General features: G+C 43.9%; 1 long non-coding RNA gene across 2 annotated transcripts in view; it reads right to left on the bottom strand.

Moving 5' to 3' along the window:
* The window catches only part of LOC135305414 (uncharacterized), a 161,418-nt gene that overhangs the window by 116,782 nt on the left and 29,746 nt on the right, over positions 1-14,890 (bottom strand). For both annotated transcript variants that reach the window (XR_010366600.1, XR_010366601.1), the window contains exon 3: positions 14,005-14,119. This is a non-coding gene — a long non-coding RNA (uncharacterized LOC135305414). The remainder of the gene's footprint in view (positions 1-14,004; positions 14,120-14,890) is intronic.

Below are 14,890 nucleotides of genomic sequence, written 5' to 3'. Positions count from 1 at the left end.
GGTGTTCCTAAACATCTGAATAGATGCAATATTTACAAGTATTTTTCTGCCATTCAGAAAGTTTTGCACTCCCACCCCTGAAATCCCTTCCATGCTTTCCAGTTCCCTGTAAGAACCTTTCTACCATTAAGAATGATATTTATTATTATTATTTTTTCTTACCTAAGCTTACAGGCAGGAGGGGAATTCTCCTGCCAGCCCCTTTCTTGAGGTGCCAGTGAAACCAGGGATGTTCACTGGCTCTGACAACAGATCCAACCATCCTTCCCAGCTGAACATGTCATCAGCTTCTGAACCCACATGTTACAGTGTGTGAGTCCAAGCACAGCCTCGTTTGGCTTTTCTAAGCACACATGTGGATCCTCTTTCCAGTGCTCCTTCCTGAGAATAAGAGTGAAATTGTTTCATCCAGCGGCCTTTTGTTGACCTTCACGACTGGCCCTTTGGCTAAACCTGATTTCTGTGGAAAAGATACATTCAGTTCTCCCCTCCCACACAGCCTGAGACTTTCTATGTGTGGCTTCCCCCTTTGTTTCTTCTACAAATCTTTTTTGCCACTCCTCACTGTACACATGGACTATCTTTTACAAATTACCTGAACTCAGTGGATGTAAACCAGACGGAATGTAAACTTCAGACACCTACACAGGCACAGCTATATGCCTAATAAGCTAATTATTGACTTAATAAATTCAAGCCCTTAGCAAGGGTTGTTTTTTCAGGCCACAAGCTACTTTACCACGAACACTTAACTTCTCTAATATAAATAGTTTACACCTGGCTATCTTGGCATATGAGCAGATAAAGATGAAGTCCATCCACAAAAGACCAAAAGACCTGCCCTGGGTCACTCTTATCAGGCCTAGAGGCTTTCACTCCCTTGTTAACTTTACTAGATAAATGCCACCTTTTGTCCAAAACTGCAAGCACTTTCATGGATTGCCATCAAGATTTAATGACAGACTTTGTTGCTGTGAAGACATCTCATGACACAAAAATTCCATTGCATCAGCTTGCTAATATCATAAAATTAACTTCAATTTATATCAAAGACTTAAATTCCCAAAATTATTGGTTCTGCTGCACCTCTAGCTCTATGATGAGGATAAATTCTTAGTAAGAAACAAGGGCTAAGATGAAAGGTCTTTGGTGAGCCACAATGTTTCTAGAAGATTTGGGTATTCGGATGCTGCTTTCTTTCCACCACGATTTACAAACAATACAAACCTCTAAATGATCTGCTGATTGTGAGTGAGCTGGGGACAGCTCTGTGCACCTCAGCATCAGAGATGCACTTAATTGGAGCAGAAAGATAGGGAAGAGGAGACACAGCTCTGTCCCTTCACACTGTGCTCCCTCATGGCTTGTGTCATTAATTGTACCGCTCCAAGAAACACACACAGCCTTGGATGAACAGAGGTTTGGGGATTTATCCCATTATTTGGCTTAGGAAGGATAAATACCACCAACACTCAACAGCCAGGATCTGTCTCATTTTTGCCTTCTCTTCCTGAGAACAGAGGAAACAGCTCCTGAGCTTTGGACTAGACAGAAGCGAAGGAAGGGGCACTGGAAAAGGCTGTGGGAGCCAGCGAGCGCAGGCAGCAGAGGAGGGACTGCCTGGTTTCGGTGTCTGTCTCCGTTATGAGTAAGAGGGCCCCAAGAGGCGGGGTGTGGCAGCCCCTGGCACGGGCAGAGCGGCGCAGGAGCCATGGGGTTTCCTGCAGGACGGGCTGCAGCGCGAGCCAGCGCAGGAGTTCCTGCGCCGCTGCAGCCGCTGCCAGGGCCCGCTGACTCATGGCGGGGGGAAGGCAAGACTTGGCAACCTAGGCTGTCTCACACAGCAGCAGGTTTTGTTCTCCAAGGGATAACCCAGGGACTGTGTGGCACAAGGCCAAACTCCTGAGTAAAGGACTGCAGCCCTTGTCCCTCTCTGGCCAGTCCTAACAGCAAAGGACTGCATCAATTCATCCTCATGACACACCCTCATCCTCCCTGCTCTACAGATGATGGAGGGAGGCTGCACAGGAGTGATGCTGATGGGACCAGGACTGCCCTGTTCCTTTCCCCTGCAGCAGTCAGACCTGGCAGGCCCCAGGAGCTGGGAATATCCTCCTGGGACAGGATGCCACTCCCACGCAGCACAGCGAAACCAGGGCTGTGATTCACAGGGGGAACCACTTCCCTTGGGACAGAGGTAATGGCTCCCATTTCCTGCTCTTTACCTACCCAATTTTTAAGGTTCCCATCCTCACCACAAGCATCACTCAGCTTGCACAACAGCAGCTGGGCTGCTGTAGCTTATAGCCCAGCACTTCAAGGTGTTTCTGGTTTGTACCTTTAAAGCTGGGATGCACCCACATGTGAGGAGAGCCCTGGGAAATGCCACCTTTTGGTAAACTTCTTCAGGATTATCATATATTGCTCTTGGGGCTCATGAGAAAAAGCTCAGGCCCTGTGAGTTTTATTAAGCCCCCATTTTACAAGTGGACAATACACCCATGGTCTGGCTCCTGTGATGTACCAAACACTGGGACCTGTGGCTGGCACTGTGCTCTCTGCAAAGGGGTTGAGTAACCATGTTCAAAGGATAACATGACATTTCACTGCAGTGGGACTGACTGTGAGATTAGCGTCAGGCAGGTGAAAGGGCTCAGTGCTGAAGTATTTTCTGGAAAGCAACCATCTCAGAAAAGGTTTGAAGTATGATACCCCAAAAGGAGATAAATTAGGAGATACATTCACCATTTTTACAAAGCACCAGATCATAAGATAACTCGTGTTTAAAGGAACCCCAGAAAGACATAGTGCAACCTCCTGCTCAAAGCAGAGTCAGCTAGGAGGGCATACCAGGTCACTCTGGGCTCTGACTGGTCCATTTGCCTTTAGGATGCCTGTTGCAAGCATTGATGAGTTTGGGTTTTGCATTAAAACAGAAGAATTTGCACTTAGTGAAAAAGAAATTATAACAGCCTTTGAAATATCAATGAATATGGTCCACAGGAGTGAATTAACAGCAAAAGACTCCCCAGTACTAATTCCTCTGATTTCCAATCTGCTGTGCTAAAGCAGTGAATAAACTGAGCTCTAGTGGTTGACTCTCTAATTTCTGTAAGTGGCAATGCCATTGCCAGCCTTGAGCACATGGGTTTGTACAGTTTACACAGAAACACCCTTACCAGCAAAGTGTATTTGCTTCCTGGCCAAACACACTAACAGTAAAATGTTGGCTCTTTATAAACTGCCTCCAGAGTCCATCCCTGGAAGCAATAAGCTATTGGTTAAAGATTCCTTAGATTCTTAGTGACGTTTTCTGATAATGGTCCCATTTATAAACACAGATTACAGTACCTACACAGGGTTTTAACAGCACTGGCTTGTTCTAAAGTGTGCTTTACCCTGGGTTATCAGAACAGTAGCTGAATTCCTCCTATGCAAAAGGGCAAATTCAGATACCTTTAGTCACCTTTTTCCACCACGAGTATCACTGAATTAACTGAAGATTGATGTCTTGACAATGAACAAAGGGTTGAACCTGCACATAGGGCTAACACGAGGGTAACCATTACACCGTGGGACTTCAGACCACCTCTGTGGTGGAAAGGGCCCCAAGCTTTCCAAATTTCACTTTCAAATCACAACTTTTCACTGTTTTATCAATGTGGCTGAAGCAGTAAAACCTTCTGAGGCAGGTGCATTTATATTTTCTGAATTCTACAGTTTAACTTAATTCATATACTGGAAGAAGACTGTCCTTGATTTCACTATAATTGCATTCAGCCAAAGGATTGCAGATGGAATAATCTATAAAAAATACCAACATCACTAAAGGTGCTCTGCCTTAATGACAGAGTGTGGAAGACAGGCAACATTTTTTACTTTATAAGCTACATGAGGGCACTTGTTGAATTCAGAATAGATAGTGTGCTTCTGGCAGTCCTCCCACTGTCATTTCATGTGTTTGTCTTCCCAAAACCACACATCTCCCAAAGCTCTGGGTCACAAAACATGACACAGGGTGTATGCTGGGACCAACAGCCAAACAGAAATGCCAAGGGGAAGAACTTTATTGAGTGGTATTTCCTACATTCCAACACAACCTTTTCTGGCTACCCACTGCCTTGTTTGGCAGAGGCAGGACCATCCCTTTGCCATGGTTTCCTTAAACTTTTCTTTGCAATGTTTAGTGTCCTAAGCCTACAGCTGTAAATGGTCCTCCTAAATTATCAAATTCCATAGGTGTGTGTCACCTCCTGCCTCGTGGTACCAGAGTGTCTATCACCTTCTTCCTTATTGCCTGATCAACGATCCCCTCTAATCGCCCTCTTCCTTATTGTCTAAATATTTCCTTTACTACCATTCACACATGGGAGTAACTTGTTTCAATGTTTTACATGACAGATATTTCAGAAACCAGCAGTATAAAACAACATCAGCAACCCAGACCAGATCTCAGCCAACAATGTGCATTAAATGAGCCTGTGGCAATCTCCTTTTTCTTTTCTTTTTTAATCTATACCATCAGTACTCTTAACCCCACCTACTAAATCCACAGCACACACCTAGCAGTGATACAAAAGGAGCTAGAAAACTTGTTATAAACTCAGAAAAACAGATGGGGATGGTGTTCCAGATTCATAAAGAGCAGCATTTCATCCCTGCAACTGCAGAATCCAGTTTTATAATAATTGTTTGTGCTGCTGACTTCCTTCAACACCTGTGACCCTGCTTGTCGTGGCCTCATTGCCTGCTGGGAACTTGGCAAAAGACAAGAGAAGAGATATTAGGGAACCAATGCTACATCCTGAGAGAGGCCATAAAGTCCAAAGGTTGAGCAGGATTGCCAGGAGCAGCCTGATAAAGGAAGGAAGCATGTGGCTCTGAGCAGACAAACTGCTGCACCCGAGTACAACATGTTCAGAGCTGGAGCTGCATCCCAATGTCTCCCACACTCCACAGAGCACAAACTATCCAGGGACTCCTCCCAAACAGCCCCCTCGAAAATAAATTATTTTAAGTTCCTTTCTGAAACGAGCATGTAACTGCTCAGTGCCAGAATTTCACAGATCTTAAATTTCAAAAAACACTCCTCTTTGTTATTTCAAATTAAGGTAGGATGATTTGTTGATTTAATAAAAGAAAAAAACCTCGTACAATACCCCTTCTGAATTAGCATATTCAAGCCTTTCCAAAATCCAGCTCCAGTAAAGAACTTGTCTTTAAAAATCTATCAGACCCTAACTAAGCTTGTCACATGTGAAATAAATAAGCCAATAATCAGATCCTTCAGAAAATTTCAATTAAACCTCTAAAACTGTCTCATAAAATACCCAGCATCTGAAGAGTTTTTATTCAGAAGGAGAGCACAGCACCTAAATGTTTCACATTAGGAAGAGCATGGGGCATTAATAACTTTTCCCCCCTCTTTCCTACTCACCACTCGCTCAGTTACACGAGCACAGTGTTTGTGATGCCACTCTGTGAATCTGAGCAGAAAACCCTTTCCTGGCTTTCAGCACGAATGAAACCAAGAGCCCAGCATGGCCCCACAAAGGACTGAGCAAGCACAAGCAAAGAGCAGGACTGGCAGCCAGGGGAGGGAGGAAAAAGGACACGGATTGCTTGGAGCTCATATTGCTGCTGAGCACTTTCTATTATAGAACCATAACCTAATATGCTTTCAAGACTCTGACTCTGAGCTGCTTCCCACCATGCGTCTCCTTCCCTGCGCGGATCCTACAGGGATCTACCCCGTTCCCGGAGCGCGCCGGCGCGTCGGACACCGCTCTCTGTTATATTTTCATTAATCACTCAACAAGAGGAAGGAGAAGCCCAGCAGTGCCCCTAAACACAACATCTGCCTTGGGAAGCACCAGCACAGTCCATAAGCACGGCTCTCGCTGTGAGCGCAATGCCTGGCTCGGCAGTGCTGTCCTCCCCGGGGAGCTCAGCTGTGGGAAGCAGGAGCAAGGAACTGCCTTTTTAGGACTGTGGCTGAGCGGGCTGGGAAGAGCTGGGGCAGGATCAGGGCTCCCGCAGCAGTTCCCTGGCCTTATAAGGACAAAGCCAGGTATTTCCCCAGGCAGCACATCCAGGTAAGGCCCAGCAGGGCTTCCCGGGGTCTCCTGCTGCCCGGGGAGACCCTTGGCCACTGCCACACCTGCAGGGTGCAGACCCACGGCCCTGCTGTCCCCAGCCTCAGAGCTCATTTCAAATAGGCCTTATTAGGAAACAGGGAAGCTTAATTAACTAATTGAAAGATCGTTGTGAGATCTGCAAAGCCAGATGGTTTGTGGGTGAACCGTTCTTGATATTAATGTGACATTTTAAGGCATTCACAGCAACATTTTGGAGCGCAAGTCTCTAATGTCAGACATCTTTTTAGCTACCTACGTAAGAGGGAGGGTTTCCAGAGGTGAGGAGCAACTGGATTCTCCAAGGGCTTTGACACCCAAAGCCTCAGACACTCAGCAATTGGTTTAAGCAATCTTTAGGAACACACACAATTAAGACTCCTCCCCAGCTGCCTAAAAATTTAGGCCGCTCGACAGAAAAGCCAAAAGGTTTTTGTTTCATTCCATTTAAGTGAGATTTCTTGTTATTACCTGTTTTGTTTTTCCAGGGAGTGAAACAAACTAAAGCACTTCAGGACAAATCCATCTATATAGGACATACATATAAACAACCCTGACCATGAACTCTCCCATATTGTTGCTCTTTTCACTTCCCTGACTCCAATTTTTATAAGTAAAAAGAAGAGGCTGTGATTAAAATAGAAGAAAAGTATCCCCTTTCCTTCAGCAATACCCATTTTAAAATTTGATTTTTGAATCTTTTTCAGAAGAATGGCCACAAAAATGGAGTACCCTTGAGTATTTTTCCTTTGGGGAAATAAAAAAAAAAAAAAGAAATTTCCCTTTAGATATGGTTAAAAAGTAATTTGCAGTGCAAAGTTATAATGAGACACTACCCACCCAGGATTAATCCAGCTTCTCAGTTGTGATTAAGAAATGGCACATTGAAATTCAAAGAATTACCAACATATTTTGCCATCTTAAGATTTTTGAGGTTAAACTTTGATAACTGCCTGCCTGAAGATACTGAAAAGTGTGGGTTTAGCTGAAAGCAGCTACTTCAAACTTAAAGAGATGAGAGGAGCTTGACAGTTTTGATCTGTGCAACATTTTAAATCCACAGAGAAGTGTCTGGTCTGCATCCCAAACTACTGCACCACTTGTACCTTCAGTAACAACCACAGCAGGAAGACTAAAACCTGGATTCCTCTTGCCACATCCCACTTGCAACATTCTGTCAAGAAAACATGGGGGAAGTACTAATTCCCCCTGGGTAATCACAGGGCATCCATTTCTAGGATTCCTTGTGAGAGGCCCATCAGCAGAAACGAGGTCACGGACAACAGGAAAAACTACCCAAATTAAATACATTAAATATGTGACAAACTTAGTCTGAGCTCAGACTTTTGTAGGACTTTCTCCAGTTGTTGACTGGGCTGGGATTACATTTCCATAGCTCCAAAGGAGCACCAGGGCAAGGCTACTTTCATAAAAGGAATAAAACTTTTGACACCAGGTTTCATATTGTAAATTTCTCCTTTAAAATAACCTGCTTGCCAAAGCAGTTCAGCTGCCAGAAGGGGAGAGAGGCTGGGAAACTTTATTCCCTTTTAAAAGCAATGAGTGGGCTGTGCTGCTCAGGTACACCAGGCACCGCTCCAGAACCAGGGAGCCTTGGCTCATTAGGAGCAATTAAAAAAAGAATTCTGAGGGGACTTTAAAAACAACAACTTCCCAAAACAAAACATGCATATGTACCACATGCATTTGTTTATGCAGCTGTAATGAGTGATGAAATCCATTTATGAGCTGAAGTCACAAGATTCTAAGCAGGTCTTTGTTTAATCTCAGTAAGTCATGACATTTCCCTACTACTTATAATAATGTGATTTGGATCAACATTTTCAAACTCATGCACCTGTTTTTTAACACTGCTCACCAACTGCACTCCTCTGCAGACAGCACAGGCTGTTCTGGAGGCCCCACTTTGATCAAGCACCCTAAAAACAGATACAGAAACCTGGGTTTAGTTGAATAAATGCCTGCAGTTCTTGAATTCAGCACATCTTCTGCAGTTCTTACTCAGACTGAGACTCTGGGCAACCTACAAAGAGCGTAAATAAAAATCAATGAGACCATTAGTGGGATGAATACTTACAGCATCAGCCCTTCTATAACCACAAAGTCTGCCCAGATGGATGCCCTTAAAAGACTTTCAGAAGGTTTGCTCCAGACAATGGCTCTCGTTCCAGCACGTTGCTGTGACTTGGGAGAATAAAATGAAGATAAATGCAGCTGTTTCTGCTTACATTAATGCAGCATTAGTGCCCTCAGTAACAAAGGTAGGACAGAGTATGCAGGAAAATAAAAGATTCAGCACAAATAACTATTAAGTTACATGTTTGGTGTATTTATAAACAGTGCTAGGCTTTAGATGTATTATTATATAGCTTTAACATCAGTAATTCTGCATATAAATCAAGACCATGTTTTTAGCTTTGATATTAAGAAGAAGAAAAAGGGCAAGACCAAAGGCATTTGGCACTGCTGTTTTGTCATTATGCTGCTATTAGCTTTGCAAACAGCTCTGATGTTTTTGAGGACCAGATCAAAACTAAATGAATACAGATCCACTGGTAATACAAACAGAGTGATTTTGTATTAGTTCTTTCAAGAAGGGAAAAAAGGGTGGACTCCTGGGCTGAACAAAAAGTCAGTGTAGCCAATGAACCAGGACAGGGCATCCCAGACAGAGAAAAGTTCTCTGGGCCAGTGAGGTGTGGGGGAAAGAGTTGCTCCAATACCTTTCTCTCCTTCTGTCTCTGCAGAGTCCCAAAGGAGCCAGGAGAACAGGTGGATTTTCCAGGGTGTCAGCAAACCAAGATGGCAGGAGGATATAAGGACAATGCAAGAATCTTTCACCTGGAATGTTTTGTTCCAAGAAGCCTCTTTTTTATGTGCAAAGGCATAAAGTACATGACAATTTGTCCAGCAGCTTGGACCCAAATTTAGGAAGGCTCTACCAAGGCCAAAGTCAAATATGCATAACCAGCAATGTCTGTGCATCACCCAAATGGCACCAACACAGTGTGTTCCTATTCCTTGCATTTTTTACCATTATTTTGGTTGATATAGGAAAAGAATATGCACTATTGCCTCAGAAATTTATATATGCTAGCTATATTAATGGGAAAATAAACTCAAATGCTATCTTCCTGCCTAATTCTAAGTCTATAAGGATTATATTTTTATTTCCCTTTTTCCAAAACCCTTTTCGGTTATTTTACTTTTGTTTTTGGGATCTACTGTATCAGAATGTCCAAAAGAAAATGGCTGGAACTACTGAAGTCAGTGTTACAACTGAAAAACACATATCAGTAAAACCCATTCTTTAATATGTGAGCCCACATTAACTAAACCCAGCTGAAAAGTTCTGAGAAGTTAAATTAAAATAAATAACTGGGAGAGTTAAGTAAACAGTTCCCTTACTGGATTTGCTATAACTGACTAAAACTTTTCTTCCTCTTTCCACATTAAAGGAGAGCCCTAAAACCACATTTTGCATATTTTATTACTTCAAATCTTTTCTAACCTGGTTCCCAGGTCAGACCAAGTCTAAAAAAACTTTAAAAAGTGAATCTAACATTATTCTAAAATAACAGAATCCAGTGGAGCGTGAACAACAGGACTATCAATAAATGTCTACTCTTATTCCCAGACACAGAGTGGAATTTAAACAATTTCTAGCCTCTAAGATTCACAATTTATTGAACTGAACTGGCAAACCAGCTTTAGCAATCAATGTTACCCATCTGATGCCTCTGAGTGTTTTCACCAGAGAGAGGAACTGCACGTTTGGAGAAAGAAAACATTTCTGTGATTGTTTTAAAAATCACAGTTGAAAGTTTCTTGAAAGGTCAGAAAGCAAGCTCTCCTGGTAGACAGAGATTAGCAGCAGAGGGTAGGCAAGGTGCTCAGGGTGTATGGGAAGGGTAATCCATCAGATTGATAGCACCACTATGTATATGGTACAATTATATCTTATCTCCCCAGCCCTGCAACCAAAATAAACCCCATGGAAGCCTTGGAGTCTGCTTCTGTTGTCTTTAAGTACACACCCCTTAGGGTGGCGACCCAGGACACACCACACGCCTTTTACCTCATGTAAGACAAAAGCAAAACAAATATAATCAGTATTTTTCCTCTTAGGACTCTCACTGAGCCTCTTTGATGTGTTTTCCCTAATCGTTTTCTCTTTTTAATCATCACACTCAGGGGTTTCTCTGAGCTTATTATGGTTTAGGTTTTATGTAACCTCTTCCAGGCGGGCGCCTTCCCAAGCTCCCAACACAGCAACTGCTGTAACAGTACACAGCAACTCTACACCAGGGAATACCTTGGCCAAATGAAACCAAAAGGGAAATTTAGATGAGTACATTCTGCTTAGGTTGGAATTTTGGCTCAGACACAAGAGTTCACACTCCTGGTCTTGCAAAAAGAAGCTCTAATGGAGATACTGAAAATGAAAGTATCTCTTCTACTTCAAAGCTGAAAATCCGGCCGCTTCTACAAAGTGTTTTTCTGCTCTGGGAAATTTTACTTCTCTACACCCATTCATGAAGGGGAAATCCTTGGTCCTGCAAGTTACCTGTGGGTTTGCCATTCACTTGACTAGACCTGAGACTCTGCGAGTATGATTTACTGGCATAAAACTAGTTAAATTTAAATTTCCAATTTCCAAGTGGCAGCTTGCCAATATTTCTTTGTCTTAGGAGCAATTTACATTTACGTTTTATCTTGATTCTCTTTAGCAACATCCCTATTTACATAGAAAATCCTTCAATGGATTACTACATTCTTTTCAGTTTTACCTAAGAAGTGCATTGGTGTCCTATAGTTCAAAAATTTTCCTGATCCACTATTAACAAAATGGCTCAATTTATAACAGGCACCATATAAAACTCATATAAATGGAATATCTATAAAATGTCCAGTAAACAGCTGCCCCCCGTCTAAACTGACAGTAGAGACATGAAGTTCTAGAGTTAATTTCCATTTATCAGCTAAGATTTACGGGTATCACTGATACTCATTTCTGTTGTTCCACGTCAGGACGCTGCCCATGGAGGAAGCTGGGACAAGAACTGAAAACATTTCCTTCACGTGGGAAGGTGCCCTGCTAAGAAACTGCTTATTGACCTGACAGCAGGCGTATGAGCAACATTAGAGGGAGTGCTCACACGTGTATTCCCAATAAAGGGGAGGACAAGGCGGTGAAAGTCAGAGCTATTACAAGACAAATACAAATTGTTTTTAATCTCCAGGATACTAAAATATTTTTTGAGAGCTCCCAGTGTTTGGGAGAGGAGCGAGGGAAAGAAAGGGGTGGGGGAGCAGTAAGCTCTGCTGAGACTATTCTTATGGTTTCTGTCAACTTTTGTGGGAAAATCATTCTAGAGAAAAGCAAGAGAGGATTTTGAAACTAACAGCAAAGGACTTGCTAAAAGGTACTTTGCTCTGTAAAACTTCCCAAGGGGCCTGAAAAAGCACCCTGAGCACGCCCTTTATCACACAGTTTTGCATATGAAATGCTGTTCGTTTCAGAGGCAGCTGTATATTTTTACCTGGGGGGTTATTCCTGTCAATTGTCCCCTGATTACTGATCTGTGAGAAGCAAGTGAAGGAGTCAGAGCTACCACAAAGACAGAAATACAGCTATTGAAGTTCATGGGATTTTCAACAGTCTCCCTCCTTACCCCAAAACTTTACGCTTTGAGCGAACACTGCCATATATATTTTTTTGTTTGGGCCACCTGAAAATTATCATCACTCTGAGAAGAAAGCAGCTATGTTTCGTTCAGAATTTCCTCAACCCGAAGCCCTGCTGCGCATTACCACTTCCCAGAAAGGTGCATTGTTCTATCAGCACCCCTATCAAATTCGGGAGCAGAGCCGCTCTGTCGGGACGTGCAGCAGCTCAGACAGGCCGGGCTGTTGCAATCCTGTTGCAATCCTGCGCACAAAACAGAACGTTAGCGCTGGCATGCTGCTCCCACGCCCTCCCCTCTCCGGCCTTCCCATTAACTGCGTGACACCCTGCAATGCACAGCTCTTATTTACACAACACCGCTCTCGAGACGGGCCGCGATGTCGACAAGTCTTAGGAAGCCAGAGTAAAGGTGTATTGAGCATCAAGTGAGGATGAAAGCAGTGCTTTGAGACACGCTCGATCGAGTTTCCAGCTGCAGCACAATTCCCTGCTAGCCAGGAGATGCTGGGACAAACTAGGGAAGCTCCTGCCTTTCACAGAGAGCAGTGGCTGGTTCCACGAGGACTCTAATCCGGGATATGGGTGACACCCTGAAAAGAAGCACACTCCTCTGTGGCCAGCCACGCAGGATTTTGCCGGGCTGGAGAGAGCGGGACGCGTTTCCCTGGGGCTGTGGCAGGCAGGGAGGGAGGGAGGGACGGCGTGGGAGCCGGAAAAGGCAGGACGGGCTCGGTGTGGGCAGCGCCGCCTCACTCCCGGCGCTGCTCCTTCCCACCGGCTCCTCGGCTTTCCTTAAAAAGCATTGCTCTGTGCAGAGCGGGCTGCAACGTGACACAGGTGTAGAAACAGGCAGGGAAGCTCGGGGGCAGATTTAGCGGGCGGGAGTGACCAAAGGTGCCCTAAGCTTCGGCTCCCCGCTGCTACGTCTGTAGCACCCATCCATCCTCTTCCCTCAGGGGGGTATAAAACAGAATTCCCGCGTTTCACGTGGTCATCTTCCCAAAGGACTGAGAAACGGGGCTGATTCTTTAGGAAACGACCAGTGGGGAGGTGGAGAGGTGCTGCTGCTGTGCCTCAGAGAAGCTCCCATGCTCTCATTCTTCCTGCATGAACAACTCCAAATCACTGTCAGAGCCCCTCGAAGCAGAGACTCGGAATGTAGAGAAAACAAAACAACCCCCACAAAAAGCAAGCCCTTAGCAACTGGAAGATATTTGGTCAAAAAGGTCAAAGAGTGACCAGAGAGTTAAACTGGCATAAATCTAAGTGCCAGTGTATGCTCCACACAGTCCTGGGTCAGATTCAAAATGCATTACAAGGCTCATGGACCAATAAAAATGCCATTGATTGATATCCTAAAAGCAAATGGGGGCAGTAAAGAATATTTTATACCAACAAGTTAATACTAGATCTTCTTCCAGATGAAAATCCATTGTTTCCCCGTACCTATTTCTTACTGCATTTTAAAATACAAAAATAGTTCATACCACCTGTCCAGCATTTATTCCCCTCAGATCTGCCTGCTTTACTAGGACTTCAGTCTCATTATGCCCATTTTACAAGGAGGGAAATCAAGCTAGAAAGATGCTAAAGGTGATTAAGGGTCATTCAGTAGGGAGGCAAAAGCAGGGAAATGTACAATTCCCATTTGAGTTGACTCTCTTCTCCTGTTTTTCCTCGTTGGGTACACAGAAAATAAGATTACTTTTCATTAACTCACAAGGTTATATTAAAGAGGTGAATAAATTTTTTTTTTTGCCAAACTTTTAAAGTTTTCTTAGTTGTCTTGAAGGGAAATATATTCCACACCAGTACTGCTTAAGGGTTAGGTGAAAACTCTGCTGACCAGTAACATAAATGTGAAATATACCCCTGTTCTTATTAATATTTGTGTAATAATCCAGGGCTGAAATTGGCTATCATTGAACTGACCTCAGATCTCTGACATAAATGCCTATTTGAAGCACCTGGCAATGGGCTGGGAGCATCCACACCCAGAAGTGCTTTGTCTGGGCTTGCAGCTCTGCCAGCCACACACCTTTTCCTACACTGCTGCAGGAACTGGGAAACATCAGCACAAAACGTGCTTATGTAGAGCAAGGCTACGTTGTACCATTAACTCTTACAACACATGTGCTTCACCTCCCTCACAGGACTTACCTGAGCCCACAGCCCTCTCCTCAGTCAGCTGAAACCTCTGGAAATCTGTGCTGCAGCTGATACCCAGCTCTCCAAATACCACACAGCACTTCTGGAATGGCTTACTAGTTGTTTCCTATTTAAAAAAAAAAAAAAAAAAAAAAAAAAAAAAAAAAAAAGGGTAAAATTTAAACCAATCTGAATTTCAATTCGCAGCCATCACAGCCTTTAGGCCTTTGCTTTAGCATTGTCCTTTTATTCTGAAAAAATTCTCCTTGATTTTATGAACTTTTTTTGAACACATTCAAATATTATGGCTTTTTATATGTTTCATATGTTCTCAACAGACTGTAAACAGTCCTGTGAGCTGAGCAACCCATGTGCCAAAGGCACTGCCAGCTGCTCATGGACTTGTTCTAGTCCACATGGGAACAGTGGTCCTGAGCCCACTGTAAAAACACAAGACCTCAGGTAGTGACCCTTATGATTCTGGGCTAAATTTCCCATCTCCTCTTCCTTCTGAAACAAGGGAATATAGGGATGCTGTAGTGTTGGCAGCTGCATACAATTTTTACCACAGAACAGCAATTTTGAGAGGTTGAGCATCCTGGTTCTTCTCCTGAGGAAGCCCTGAGTGTCTGCTGTGGGTGAGGCCGGGCCATTCCCAGCCGTGAGGGGACAGGGCTGCCCAGACAGGGAGGAGCAGCTGTGTCACTGTGTGATAGCTCAGCTGGGATCAGGGATCAGGTTGTTGTTTATTGATCAGGTGGGACAGAGGAAGAGAAGCAGTTCAGCAGCACCTTCTCCAAAACAGAAACCTTGAACTCTGCTTGTGCTTCCAGGCACCATCCTTCCCAGGCCGTGCCCTTTCCTGCCTACGTTGCCTTCCTTGGCTCTTTGGCAACCC

This window comes from Passer domesticus, chromosome 7 (genome assembly GCF_036417665.1).
Source record: "Passer domesticus isolate bPasDom1 chromosome 7, bPasDom1.hap1, whole genome shotgun sequence".
Taxonomy (NCBI): domain Eukaryota; kingdom Metazoa; phylum Chordata; class Aves; order Passeriformes; family Passeridae; genus Passer; species Passer domesticus.
The sequence above is the reverse complement of the archived record's forward strand: the minus strand, read 5'-3'. Positions and strand labels throughout refer to the sequence as shown.